Here is a 13192-nt window from a genome sequence, read left to right on the forward strand (position 1 = left end):
CATCTTCCTCAATTGGCTAGCTATGTTGCTTTTGATGCATCCCAGGGCAGAGCTGGCCCTTTTAGCTACCAAGGCACACTGTTGACTCATATTCAACTTGTCATTAACCCAAACCCAGAGAGACAATATCAAAAGCTTTTCTTAAAATCCAGAACTACTACATATACTCTCTTCCCTTGGTAAACAAGATAGGTGACTTTCTCATAAAAGAAAATTGTTAGCTAAGCAGGAATTTCACCTCATGAATCTGTGCTAACTATGACCAATGACTGCATTGTGTCTCAAGTGTTTTTCAATATTCCCAAAATAACCTTCTCCATAATTTTACCAGGAACTGAAGTGAGACTGATAGGCCTGTAATTACTAGGGTCTTCCTTCTTACCCTTTTGAAATTGGGACAACCTTTGCCAGAGGTCCCAGTCAGGGACCTCTCCAGACACCCAAGGTGATTGAAAAATAATGGAGATATGTCCTGTGATGACATCAGCCAGCACTCAGAACCCTGGGATGAATACCATCAGGCCCTATATGCACAACCATCTGGAGCAGCAAGTTTCAAACAAGATTAGGGTAGGCTGGGTGTTTATCATCCCCCAGTCATAGTCTTCCAACAGAGGGCTCCAGGGGTCCCAGGGCCCATCATTAGTGTTGAAGGCAGAAGTGAAGAAGGCATTATATGTCTCAGCTTTGTCTGTATCCCTGTTTGTGAGGTGACCAACCTCATCAAGCAACAGACTAATGTTACTTCTGATTGTCCTTTTGCTATTAACATGTTTTAAAAAACCCTTTTTGTTGTCCTTTATGGTGCTGACCAGCTTGAACTCCAATCAAGCTTTGCACAAATTTTCTCCCTACAGTGGTGAACAACATCTCTGTAGTCCTCCCTTGTTGCCTGTATTTGTTTCTAATGTCCTTACACTTTCCTTTTCTACCTAAGATCTAGAAGACCCCTGCACAGCCAAGCTGGCCTTCTGCTCTACTTGCTTGATTTCTGATACTTTGGAATTTCCTGCACCTGCACTCTTAAGAGATGGCTCTTAAAAAGTGACTAGCATTCATGGATCCCAATACCTTCAAAAGCAGATCCCCATGGAACCTTACTAACTAGCTCATCTAGCAGCCTGAAGTCTGCTCTCCCCATATCCAGGATTGAAGTTTTGCTGGTGGTTTTCCTCTTCTTGCCAATGATTTGAAAGTCAACTACTTCATGGTCACTGTGACCAAGACAGCCACCAATCACCACAAATCCTTCTCTGTTTACAAACAACAAATCTAGGAGGGCATGTTTCCTAGTTGGCTCCCTGTACCTGCACCAAGAATTTGTCTCTAACATGCTTCAGAAATTTCCTGGACCTGTTTGTGTCATCTATATGATATTCCTAGTTGATGTCTGGGAAGTTAAAATCACTCATAAGGACACAGGCAGTTGATCTAGAGATATCCCTTAATTCCTTGTAGAATAATTTGTCGACATTGTCATCCTGGCTGGGCGGTGGATAGCAGAATCCCACAACTATATTAATTTTATTTGCCTTCCCCTTCATCCTTACTCAGAGGCTCTCAATCATGTTGTTGCCTGCTGTAAACTCCATACAGTCCAACCCCTCCCTTACATACAGCACTACCCCACTGCCTCACCTGCCCTTCCTATCCCTCCTGAAGAGCCTCTAACTGTCCATTACAGCATACCAGTCACAGGACTCATCTCACTAGTTTCACTTACGCTAGTGGTGTCATAGCTGCGGGACTGGGCCAAAGTTTTTTAGCTCCTCTTGTTTCTTCCTCATGCTGTTCATGTTAGTATAAAGACATTTCAAATATACTCCAGTGTACTCATCACATCATGGAGCAGACTGAAGGACCTCACTAACACACGATCCCTCAAACATTGGTGTGCCACCCCCAGGCTTATCTCTAGCAAGCCTGGTTTTGTCTCTTTCCCCCTTCAAGTCTAGTTTTAAGCTCTTTCAATGAGCCCTGATAACTCCTGTGCAAAGATCCTTTTCCCCCTTTAAGACAGGTGTACTCTGCTGACAGCAGGTCTGGCATCGTGTAGACTCCAAAATTCTGCCAGTGACACCAGTCACCACATGGAGCCAGGTATTCATCAGCTAAGTCTTCCTGTTTCTTCCCTCCTCATTCCCTGCAACTGGAGGGATAGAGGAGAACACTACTTATGTTCCTGACATTCTAGTGAATCTTTGTAAGTAACCATAAATTTTTCAGTTTGGTGCCAAATTAATAATTTAATTATTTGTTTTTAATTACTGAACTGAATTCTTCATGTTAAATTCAACATAAGTATGACAATGGATTTTGATTAACAAGGCTAAGAGTTTAAAGAGAATGCAGCTCCAATGCAAGTAGGTAGGTGGCTTCCCATTAGCTTTACATGGAGCTGTGAACAAGAATTTCTCCTATACAGTAACACTGTTTATCAAGGCTGCCTGCGATATCAAGGCAGATTTGCCAAAATTTTCTTTCATCAACATTTTCTTTCAAATACATAGTTCAAATCTTCTCCCCAGACAGTGTCTATTTAGATATTATCAAACTATTAAAATCTGACAAAACCATGCACATGACTGTGTACTTGTAGTAGATTAAAAAGTAATGGTGGCAAAGTATTTCAGTACTATCTGGAAAAATTAGTGTCAGTTTAGAAGGCAAAACATAAGAAATTTAGGGGCAATTGCTACAGATCATTTACATTCTGCTGTAAATGTAAATAACACTGCATAGTAAGAAAGAAGTTTTTATCTAGTATGAAATCTCTACTCTGTGAATAAAGTTAGGATCAAGTCCAACTCGTTCTAATAAATGAAACAGATTATGTTATTTGATACTGTTGAATAGCTTTTCGGCATCTATTGAAAAGACCACAGCTGAAGCTTTTAGCTTTTTGGATTGATGCATTAAGCATTATCTTGTATTACTAATTGTAAATATGACTTTATAGAACCAGTTTATTCCTTCTAGACAGCTAGATGGTACCTAGGAAAGATTTCTCCACTGAAAGCAATTATTTTGTAGTGATTAAGAAGATTGGTTCCCAGCTCCTGCATACATCAGTTGTTTGTGGGGTTTTACACAAATTTGTTATTACCTTTCATTTCCAAAATCAATTGTCTTATGTAAGAAGTCCTTGGAAAAGCTGTTGCTGTATTTGAGATCTGAAATGGTTTGAAAAGTAAAATACTAGGGATTAGGCATCTGTCTCTATAAAAATTATTTTATGAAAATCTCTGTTGATTGGTCTTTTAGTTTCTAGCAAAAAGACATAATTTCTCTTTTTTGGGGGGAAACAACACTGATTATTCAGTAACAAAGTGATGAAGAATAATTTGGTTCCATCTGTATAGAATTGTTTTAGACATAGAACAGTCAATCTCCAAAACTGAGAAGGATATGGCACCTATCTGGAAAAGCTGACACGGAACTTCAGAAATGAAATTACATAGGTTTATATACATTTAGCAAATTGAGATGACACTGGGCATTTTGGTAGAATACATTGGAGTTCAGAGGGATTTCTAGCTCATCCTGATTCAAGCACTGCAAAACACTGGGTCAGTATGCTACCTGTTTCTGCATGGCTCCTGCGAAGTTCACAGTGATGACAAAATATGTTCATTTCTTTCTGAAATGTGACTTGAAGTTATGCTCTCAGGTGAATCTTGTCTGCTTTGTCAGATGGGGTCAATGCTGCACAATTCTGTGAATACAACAGCACAAGAATACCAGCAAGAGTCATTAAATTTCCCAGTACAGTGGACAATCAAGTACTATCATGCTCCCTAATATAGCTTAGAATAACCTCAGTGTGGCTCTCAATTGCTTATCAACTGCTAGGGCCACTTCCCAATCACTGCTTGAGTTAGTAGTGCCCTTTTAACATGGCCATTGTCCTGCTAGGTCAGTTTTACACCATCTGAGGACTCTCCTGCATTACATCAGTTGCAGTTTAAGCCAGTAAGAAAGTATCTTTCAGCTGTCAGAGTAGTAAAAAAGGGTTACAGAAGAATGAAAATCAAGATTCATATTCATTTCAGATAGTGATGAGGTGAGCACACAAGAAAAAAGGCAATAACGACAAACAATATGAGAGACAGAAAGGGAATCTTAAAAAGCCTGTGAGCACTGGATCTGCCAGCTTTATGAAATTAAAGCATTTGGAAGGGAATGATATGGCATAGAATGTTATGACTGCTGCTAGCATGGCTTAGTCCAGTGTTACAAGGGAGATGTTCATGAAGGTTTCTCTTTCTGAACAGTTTTTTTAAATACTGTGCTATTATGAGAAAATCAGCGATACTATTAGTAACATAGTGCTACTAGTGATACCAGCCAAATAGTTGTCCTCTGCCCAGCTTCCCACAATAGAAATTGCAAATTTCTGCTGTACAGGTGTAACATATCTAGTGCTGTGTTTATGGCTACGTATATTTGGAGCCCATTCTGTAATACCAGCATCTCAGGCTGGATAGATCAGATAGCTACGTTCACAGAAAAGGTAGGTATGCCACAATATGTCTCTAAAGAAGGGGAATGCTTTTCTCTTCTTACTCCTGCTTAGATTCTTTGAAAAATAATATTTTTTTTTTCTTCTAAAGCCATTCTTGAATCTAAAAAGTAGCTCTCCTGCATTTGTCAAACCAGACCAAGGAAAGCACCTTTAGCTGATGTTGCATGCCATAGAAGCTTACATGTACACAGCTAAGAAATTGAACACAAGAATTTTCAAAGTGTCATTGTCAAATTGATATCTACCTAGTTATTTAAATGCAGGTTACAAGCAGATGGCTTCAGCTACTGCGCCTGAATCTCTGTTTTGGTGTCCTGTGTGACCCCATTTTTGATCATGCTTTCTTCCCATTCTGCCATGCAGAAGATCTACACTAATGATCAGGAAGCTGACTAATTTACTCCTCTGTGGAGGCAGTGAAATAGACTATAAAAGTCACAGCGTGACCCACATATTTCAAAATGGTCTGTATGAGCCCATAGGGGTCCACTTGTGCACATCTCACAATGTGACTCTACTTCAGTAAATTCAAATTAATCTTAATGACAGAGGGAAAAGTGAGAGTTAAGTCTCTTGTACATGGATAGCATTCAGGCTTTGACCTTTGGGGAAGTAGGAATGTGAATGACTTTATCTAGTACCCCAAAGAAAAAAGAGAAGGAACAGATATGTTCAGGTTCATGTTCTACAAGCTCAACACATTTTGTGGCTGGTTTGCTTTAAAACTCAAACTTCTGGAAATGCAAGGAACAAGAGCCAAATGGGCATCAATTCCATTCAAAATGTCCATCTGCTGCTGCAAAACCTACATGAATTGTTACATAGCAACCTGTATTTCTTCTTGTAGTTGGAATCCCTGTGTTACTGTTTGCTCTGTGAGTGTGTTGTCCTTGATAGCGACACAGTAAATCCTGTTGTGATGCCAAAGCTTTGCTCAGTAAATGTTAGAGCTCATTGTACAATGTGCTTAGATAAATGCTATTTTGCAGATGGTTATGACATAGGAAATGTGGTTGTACCTGAATATAACACCTCTTTTCTCCTCCCCATTCTCCACTCAATATGAACCCCTGATTAGCACCTACCTTTTCATTTACAATGTTTAACCGTTTGGTATGAAATGATAGCTCAGGAAGCTACAGCTTTAATTAAAAAAAGATCTGAAATGCTAAGTTGGCTATGTGATAAGCGTAAATATTTCAGTTTATGGTACATAGAGAGACTATTTTTAAGTGGCAGTATATGTTGTTGGAACTGATTTTGCAATAGCCATAATGTAGTGCAGAGTAATGGCTAATTATAGGCTTTTACATAGGTATTTTTCTAAACAGCTATTATGATAGTATGGAACCCGATATTAATACACTGTTTCAATGCAAAAACTATGGAGCTTTGTAATAACTATACTCATCTTGTATTTTTTTCCCTTTTCATTTTGCTATTTTTGACCTCTGGTAAATATAAATTTAAACGTATATTCATATTTCTCATTTATGAATTACAATCATGAATAGAGGAAGGTTATTAAAGGCCCTTGTTAATACAGAGAAGTTAAATGGTGTTTTCTTTGTATCATTGTGCACTAGAGATTTTCAGACTCACAACTCCACCTGGAAATAGGGAGGGCCTGTTCTTGCTCTTACTCTTCCTTTCTCTCAATGAGATTTCAATATGGTTTAATGCAATTTGCTTTTCTTCGTAAATTCTGGCAAACAAGGTGATTTTAAAGCAAAGGGATTGCATATCAACTGTGGCCCCTTCTTACTGAGAAATATTCATCCATCACTGATACCCGGTATTCTAATTTACAGATTTTAGGGAAGCAGTCAGAATTCAGTTCTTCTGCCCGTCATGAAGCTACTTATTCTATTGGTTCCAAACTTATTTCTCAAAAATGTCAATGAACTTCCAGTTTAGACTCAGAAATTATTAACCTAGATATCCCTGAAGTCTTTCGATGAAATGTCTTTCTTTGACTATTTTATTCCTGTTTAGATATTATCTCTAAATATGATTTATATGTATAATGCCAATGTTACTAATTTATTTATTGATCTAATACAATAAGGATTCTGTTAATATAAATGAATTTGACATATTCTGATGAAACATTTTGACTTAGAGGAAACAATTTTTAACTGAAAAGTGTTTAATGAAAATGTTTTCTCCAGCTTCTACTTTATATTGCCAGTTTTTGAATATTTATTTTTTTTACTACTATCAGGACCTCTGACCTTCTTTACTTCTAAAATATTTTTTAATTACACTGCCCTTGAGCAGTAGACATTTTAGATAAACTGCAGAACATTGAAAGATCAATTAATTGCAATCTTGTCAGCTAAACCAGCAGCATATTAATATTCTTTTATCATTAATTTTCATTTGAAATGTGATTTGATTTTTTTGTTTAGATAGTTAAAAACTACATCTAAAAATCTTTAATGAAACTTGTTTTTCAGAACTGATGTATTTGGTGAACAACTGTAGCATAAATATTTTCCCTTTGTATTTCTAAAACATTAGATCTTTGTATGTGTCCAAAGACCACTTTAGTGTAAGAGACAAAGTTCTGAAAAGACACAAGAGAGGAGAGATATCTACGTGTATATTAAATCAGTAATTTTTTAGAGCAGATAAATGGGAAATATTTTTTCCTGTTTCTAAAATATAAAACATAAATCATTGGGGTACATAAGTGACATACTTTTTCGTGGAAGAAGCAGGTGAATATGGAGAACATTGTTACTTTGTTGCACTAGTACAAATGGGAAGGCCAAAGAAATAAGAGCAGTAGCACAGGGACTAGTTCAGTTTGTGAAATATAGGCTCACTGGTACCTGTCAATTACAGTGAATCCTCTGTATCAAGGATTCCTTAATCCAACAATTGAAAGAAGGGTGCATCAGAGGAAATTCACGTCAGTATATCATCTTGATTTTTTTTTTTCCTAAATATCCGTGATGAGTATCTTATCTGAATCATGATCTGGATGAGTATTTCAAGTGAAAAGTATGACAAATCTTAGGATTATTAAACTGAAAAGAGGTTACAATAAAAGAAATATCCGGTTGAATAACAGTTGAATCAGACAGGGATTTGACCCAATTCATATATATTTGTTTCATTTTTTTTTAATTAAATGCTAGTTAAGCTTGAACATTTTTCCCAAACAGACAAGTGATCAGGAAAGTCTTTTTAGGGAGTAATTACAGATTACAGTCACCCATGCATGGAGGGCAAAAAATCATATTTATGAAAAAGATTTTCTTTTCAGTGAAAATAAAGTGATTCAACACCAAAGTCTGAGGGCATTCTGATATGATCTACAAAAGGATATTCCATCATCTTGGGAAACTGAAACACCAATGAAATCATTGCATGAAAAAGTAAGGGGGAAAAAACTGTAGAATTGAGAGTAGAAAGAATAATTTTTAAGATCCAATTTCATTAGACTTTTTTTCCTGTAATACCCAGTGAATAATGGTGACATAGAGCTTTATTAATCTTTCCTTGATATGACAGTATGAGAAATAAGTCCCCTCCAGAGCATCCCCCCCAAACAAACAAACAAACAAACACAAATAGAGGACCAAATTTCCTGGGGCTGGCATTTCCAGTTCTGTTGACATTGAGGGAGTGAAAGAGTATGGCTCAAGATCCAAGTCTCCTGACATCTTCAAAGAAGCAGAATAGAATGTATCGCAGTCTATAGTAGAACACCTCAATGTAAAAACAGTATACAGAGTGATTATTCATTAGTGTATCTCACAACCACACGTACATATATGTGGGCTTAGTAGTTAAACGAGCAACGTATTCGATGCTTTTTCAATAATTATTCTGAATAACTGTTGGTTTTAATTTCATGGGTAGATAATATGAGAAGGATATAATGAAAGGGTTTAGCTAGAATTATATCAACAAATCATTATCCAAATGTGAATCAAAGGCACATGAATGCTTTTCTTTAAGTTAAAAGAAATGTTTTACTATTCTTCTTATTATTTTTTATTTTACATTCCTGGATTGCAGGTGGAAGAAAGAATGTCCAAACACTAAGAACTTCAAGTGCTATTCAAAGAAGTCTAGGGAAATATTACTGGAAAAAAACCTTCTTTTTAACATTAATGTTTAACCTGACTTTTAGGACCATAAAGTTCAGATAATCTTGTAGGATGAAATTACTCATAATTACTTGTGTGTTATTGTCAGATTAAAATTCAGCTCCTCATGTTCACCCTGACTACCCTCAGCTGCAATTTTGAGCAGTCCTTGTTGAACAGCTACCAGTGTGACTTTTTGAGTTTAACTTCTGGGCAAGGTCTCACTGCAGTCTGAAGAAATGACAGCCTCACTGGCACAAGTTAGACGTGATGAACTTAGAGCAAACACAGATTTGGTAATATAACTATGACTGAAAAAAAAACAAGGGCAGCCTCAAATCAATGGCTGACTTATACTTTGTGGAAAAAGTCAAAAAGTTAATGAGTTCAGAACACTCTGGGCTTTTGAGGGGGATTGTTTTCCACAATTCTTTAATACAACAATTACTGGACGCAGCTAAAAAGGACAGAAAAGTCCAAGCCATATTTTAAATAAGAGCTAAGTATGCCTGATGTTTATGATCTCTTTATTTAGGAAGACTAGTTCTGAGAACTTTTTTAAAACTATCAAACAATTAAAACGTATTTTGTAATCTGAATGTGAAAATTGCAAGTAAGTTTTCTTAATGAATGCAAATAGTATCAGAATCCTATCACAAATGAGCTATATTCTACTTGTAAAGAGGGCAAAAAAGTTTATGTGGATCAAGATGAATGCTTTCCTGACCAACAGTCCTTAATCCCACCATGAAGAATAAAAAAAGAAAAAAAAAAAAAAAGAAAAAAACACAGAAAAAAAAAAAAAAGCAAAAATCAAAAAAGACAAAAAATTGTAGCTGCTTACATCACATTTAAAAGCAGTAACCCCCCAAGAAAAAAAAAAAAAAAAAAAAAAAAAAAAAGAAAAAAACACAGAAAAAAAAAAAAAAAGCCAAAATCAGAAAGACAAAAAATTGTAGCTGCTTACATCACATTTAAAAGCAGTAGAAGAATGTCAAAGTAACTCTTGAGATTGAATGTTTCTCAGTATATGTCAGCAAAGAAGACATAGCTGGAAGTCTTTGCAAATGTGATTCACAGTTTGGGAATTTCAGTATCCAACTGCTTTTTGATTCTGCTTCTAAATAGGTGAGCAAGCCATAGTATTTCTCCCAGGCAACCAGAGCTATTTCTCTTTTTCTTTTAACCAAGTTTATTATTATTAGACTAATTAGCTTTAACAATATGACTTGTCAGCACCCTAGGCAGCTTTTTGGGTAGCAATTTCCCCTCCCTGAAGGTTTCATGGAATTCAAGAAATTGAGATAATACAGTACATATTTGCCTCTCAAATTTCAGTGTTCCATCAGCCTGGCAACCACTATGAACTGGCATAAGAGATCCATATTAGTGTCAAGCATCAATTTTTTTGCTTTGGGGAATGGAAAAGAGGATTTTTTGTTGTGCTTATTTTGTATTTTATTTAAATGATTGACTAGCAGTAAGAAAGGATTGTCTAAAAAGAATGCTTTCCAGATAAAACAAGTCTGAAATAATTTTCTTGCACTTCACTTAGACATGCTTGTGCTTATTTGGTGCCTTTTCACCTTTCCTTTTGCAATGAGCATTAAGCCAAATGAACTAAATCCAATACACTGTTTAAAGGTTACTACCCTTGCATCTCAGCTGGTTTACACCTCATGCTGTCTGGCTACATAATATCAACTGGCAAGGCTGCTGGCTGACCTCAGGTACAGATTTATGAAAAGGCAAGTGTCCAGCACTGTTTGCTTGTCTTTGGTTCAGCGATCTGTTCCTGTGGTGATTTCCACATGGTGGGTAAGAAGGAAGGTCACGTTATTTTTCACCAACTGATCAAATAGTCCAAATGTGAGGGTAGAAAACTATATTGTAAGTTAATGGGGTCATTTCACATTAAAGAAAAAAAGATGTTTCAAGAGTGAGGTGAGCTAAAGATGCCTCACTGCAGAAAAAGTTGCTGCCTTGAGGAAATTGGAATACAATGCGTCAATGACAGCATTAAGTTTTGTAACAGAAAGTCAAATATCCCGCTAATTGGCATAGTATTCAGCAACAAATACATGGATGAGTAATGATACTCTATCTCTGGAACACAAACAAGATGAAATGCCCATGCATGACTCCTCGTTTTTTTTTTTCTTTCATTCCACTTTCAAAGGAGCTGGGATGTCACCTTACAGTTTCTATAGACTTAGAATACATCCACTTCTGTGTTGCCCTTAAACACTTAGGAAAAAACACAAAACCTCAAAAAATGAAAACAGAGCAAATGAAATTGATACATCATAAAGCAGAACCTATCTTAACTGAAATAAAATATAGCACAAGGATAGCTTTAATTATACCAGTTCATCAGAAAAAGTACAGAAAAGTCAGTTAGAGAAAAATCCCTCTAACTATCATCCTTATTTCATAAAACTACATCATAATGTGTTTACAAACAGATGTACAGATTTCTGAGAGTTAGTAGGAATTCTAAAAAGAAAGACATCTGGGGAAATGATACAGGCACAACCCATCAGCAGCCGCCTTACCATCTGACAGACATGTTAGTCCTAAGCTGCCAGTTGTCTACAGAACCTGCCAAGAAGCCAGATGCTACCACGGGTTAACACACACCAGAAATTGCTGCCCTAAGTAAAAATAAGCTTAGCATAATGTTCTAGTGGTTAAAAGAAAAAAAAAAATTCTTTATTATAGTTGAAAACTAAGGATTGTATTAAGAAGCTCAATAACTAGTAAGAGTTGAAGATGAAGTCTTAAATTTGAGGTGAAATCATAAGTTTCATGACACTTTCAAAGATTTCTTGACTGTCTGGTACTCTTTCTTGCAAAACACACTGCCCCTCTGGATTTATGGCTAGATTTCAATTTAATTTATTGATTTAATGGCAAGTTTTTTAATTAAGGCATCAAGAGTTTGGAAAAGTAGAATTAAATCACAGAGAAGTTGGTAACTATTCAGAAGTATTCAGAGGAAGGTAGATGAGAGGCTGACTTTATCAAATACCTAGTTCTGTAATATAACACAGAGAACCTGTGTATACCATAGGTATGTTTATACTGTATATGTATATAGTGTTACACACACCCAAAACACTATAAAGGCAATTCAAACAGCTCTTTTAATGAGTAATATGTTATGAACACTCATTAATTGCTTTACTGAAGTATATTTTACCCATGGGGAAAGTGGCATAGATTATTTATTACCAGGATTAGGTCTTCTAAGGGCCACTACTTCCTTACATTGTCCAAGAAAATTCTGTAATTTTCATCCTGTACTGTAGTCTCCAACTGCTGTCAATCAAAGGGACTGAACAGCACTAGGTGGGGCTGGAAGTCTCTAGATTTCCAGACTTGATTGTTCCTTCTTCATTTACCAAGGAAATCAGGAGATCTTTTTTTTTTTTTTTTTCCCAATTCACAAACAGATGTTTTCTCTGCTAAAGAGCTATGTCACCTAAAATTATTCCAGCTGCAAAGTCTGTCTCCAGTTTTTATCTCCTTCCAGGTCCACAGTGACACCCCATGGGGGTGTCATGAGAAGAAATAGGGGTCATGGAGCACTGGAATTTGGTGGATCAGGCCACAGACATAACCATTACCCAACAATTCTGGGTTTTTTTCAGGATTTTCTCAGGTTTGTGGTTCTCTGATATTCTGAAAGCTCTCTGACCTCCCATAAAAACTTCATTTTGTAATTAGGAGAGCTAAAAATTTTTTCTAAAAGGAAACACAGATTCTGACCAGACCTGCACTGTAGGAGGAAACCCAGGCACAAGGAGAAAGTGCTTATCAAGCCAACCATGCTTGATGCTAGCTAGATCAGGAACATTCACTTCCTATTTCTAGAGATTAGTGATAAAGTAGTCTCTGTCAGCCACTGACAGTGACAGAACCTGATCAAAGATGAGTTTCTGAGTGATGTCCTGCCAAATAAAATAAAATGAAATTCTGTTTGGCAGATTTCTTAATTGACTTGCCCATTTCTACATGTAAGAGGAAAGCACACATTTTTTGTCTGCGTCTTGGAAAAAAAAATGATACTGATGATAAAGATGTGGATATAATGTACTGCACAGAGCAGATCTGTATTTTTTCTAATATAACATGGCAGGTTAATGTAATCATGGATCAAGAGGTAGGGAGTGCACTGGCATGGAAAGCTTGCATGGCAAGTAGTTTGTACTTTTGGCGTTGTGGGAGCAGTCATCAGTACACACAAGAGGGACATCCAAAGCCATCTCTTCTCTTTTCATGGACCACAGAAAACAGTGGTTGTGGGTGGAACTGTAAGCCCTTCCTCCAGCAAAGGAACAGAGAGCTTACTGCTCCTGGAACGTGAAACAGGCCACCCAGCTTTTTCATATGGTCAGCTGTATATTATTTTTGCATTTTTATTTAGATAATAATAATTGCTATCATGCTAAGATTATGCTCATGTAACTACTCTGTGGATAAGAAGAACATGTGGTCGACAAAAGTTATGTTCAGTCAATTTTTCCTATTTCTGACATAGTAGACAATAACGAAGACTGAT

At 36.5% G+C, this 13192-nt stretch overlaps 1 long non-coding RNA gene across 1 annotated transcript in view; it reads right to left on the bottom strand.

The window, feature by feature from the left end:
- Window positions 1-308: 308 nt before the first annotated feature.
- The window catches only part of LOC118451650, a 27325-nt gene continuing 14441 nt past the window's right edge, over window positions 309-13192 (bottom strand). Inside the window, exon 4 of the long non-coding RNA XR_004841155.1 lies at window positions 309-377. This is a non-coding gene — a long non-coding RNA (uncharacterized LOC118451650). The remainder of the gene's footprint in view (window positions 378-13192) is intronic.

The sequence above is a fragment of the Egretta garzetta genome, unplaced genomic scaffold, assembly GCF_000687185.1.
Source record: "Egretta garzetta isolate BGI_Z169 unplaced genomic scaffold, ASM68718v1 scaffold271, whole genome shotgun sequence".
In the NCBI taxonomy this organism is placed as follows: Eukaryota; Metazoa; Chordata; class Aves; order Pelecaniformes; family Ardeidae; genus Egretta; species Egretta garzetta.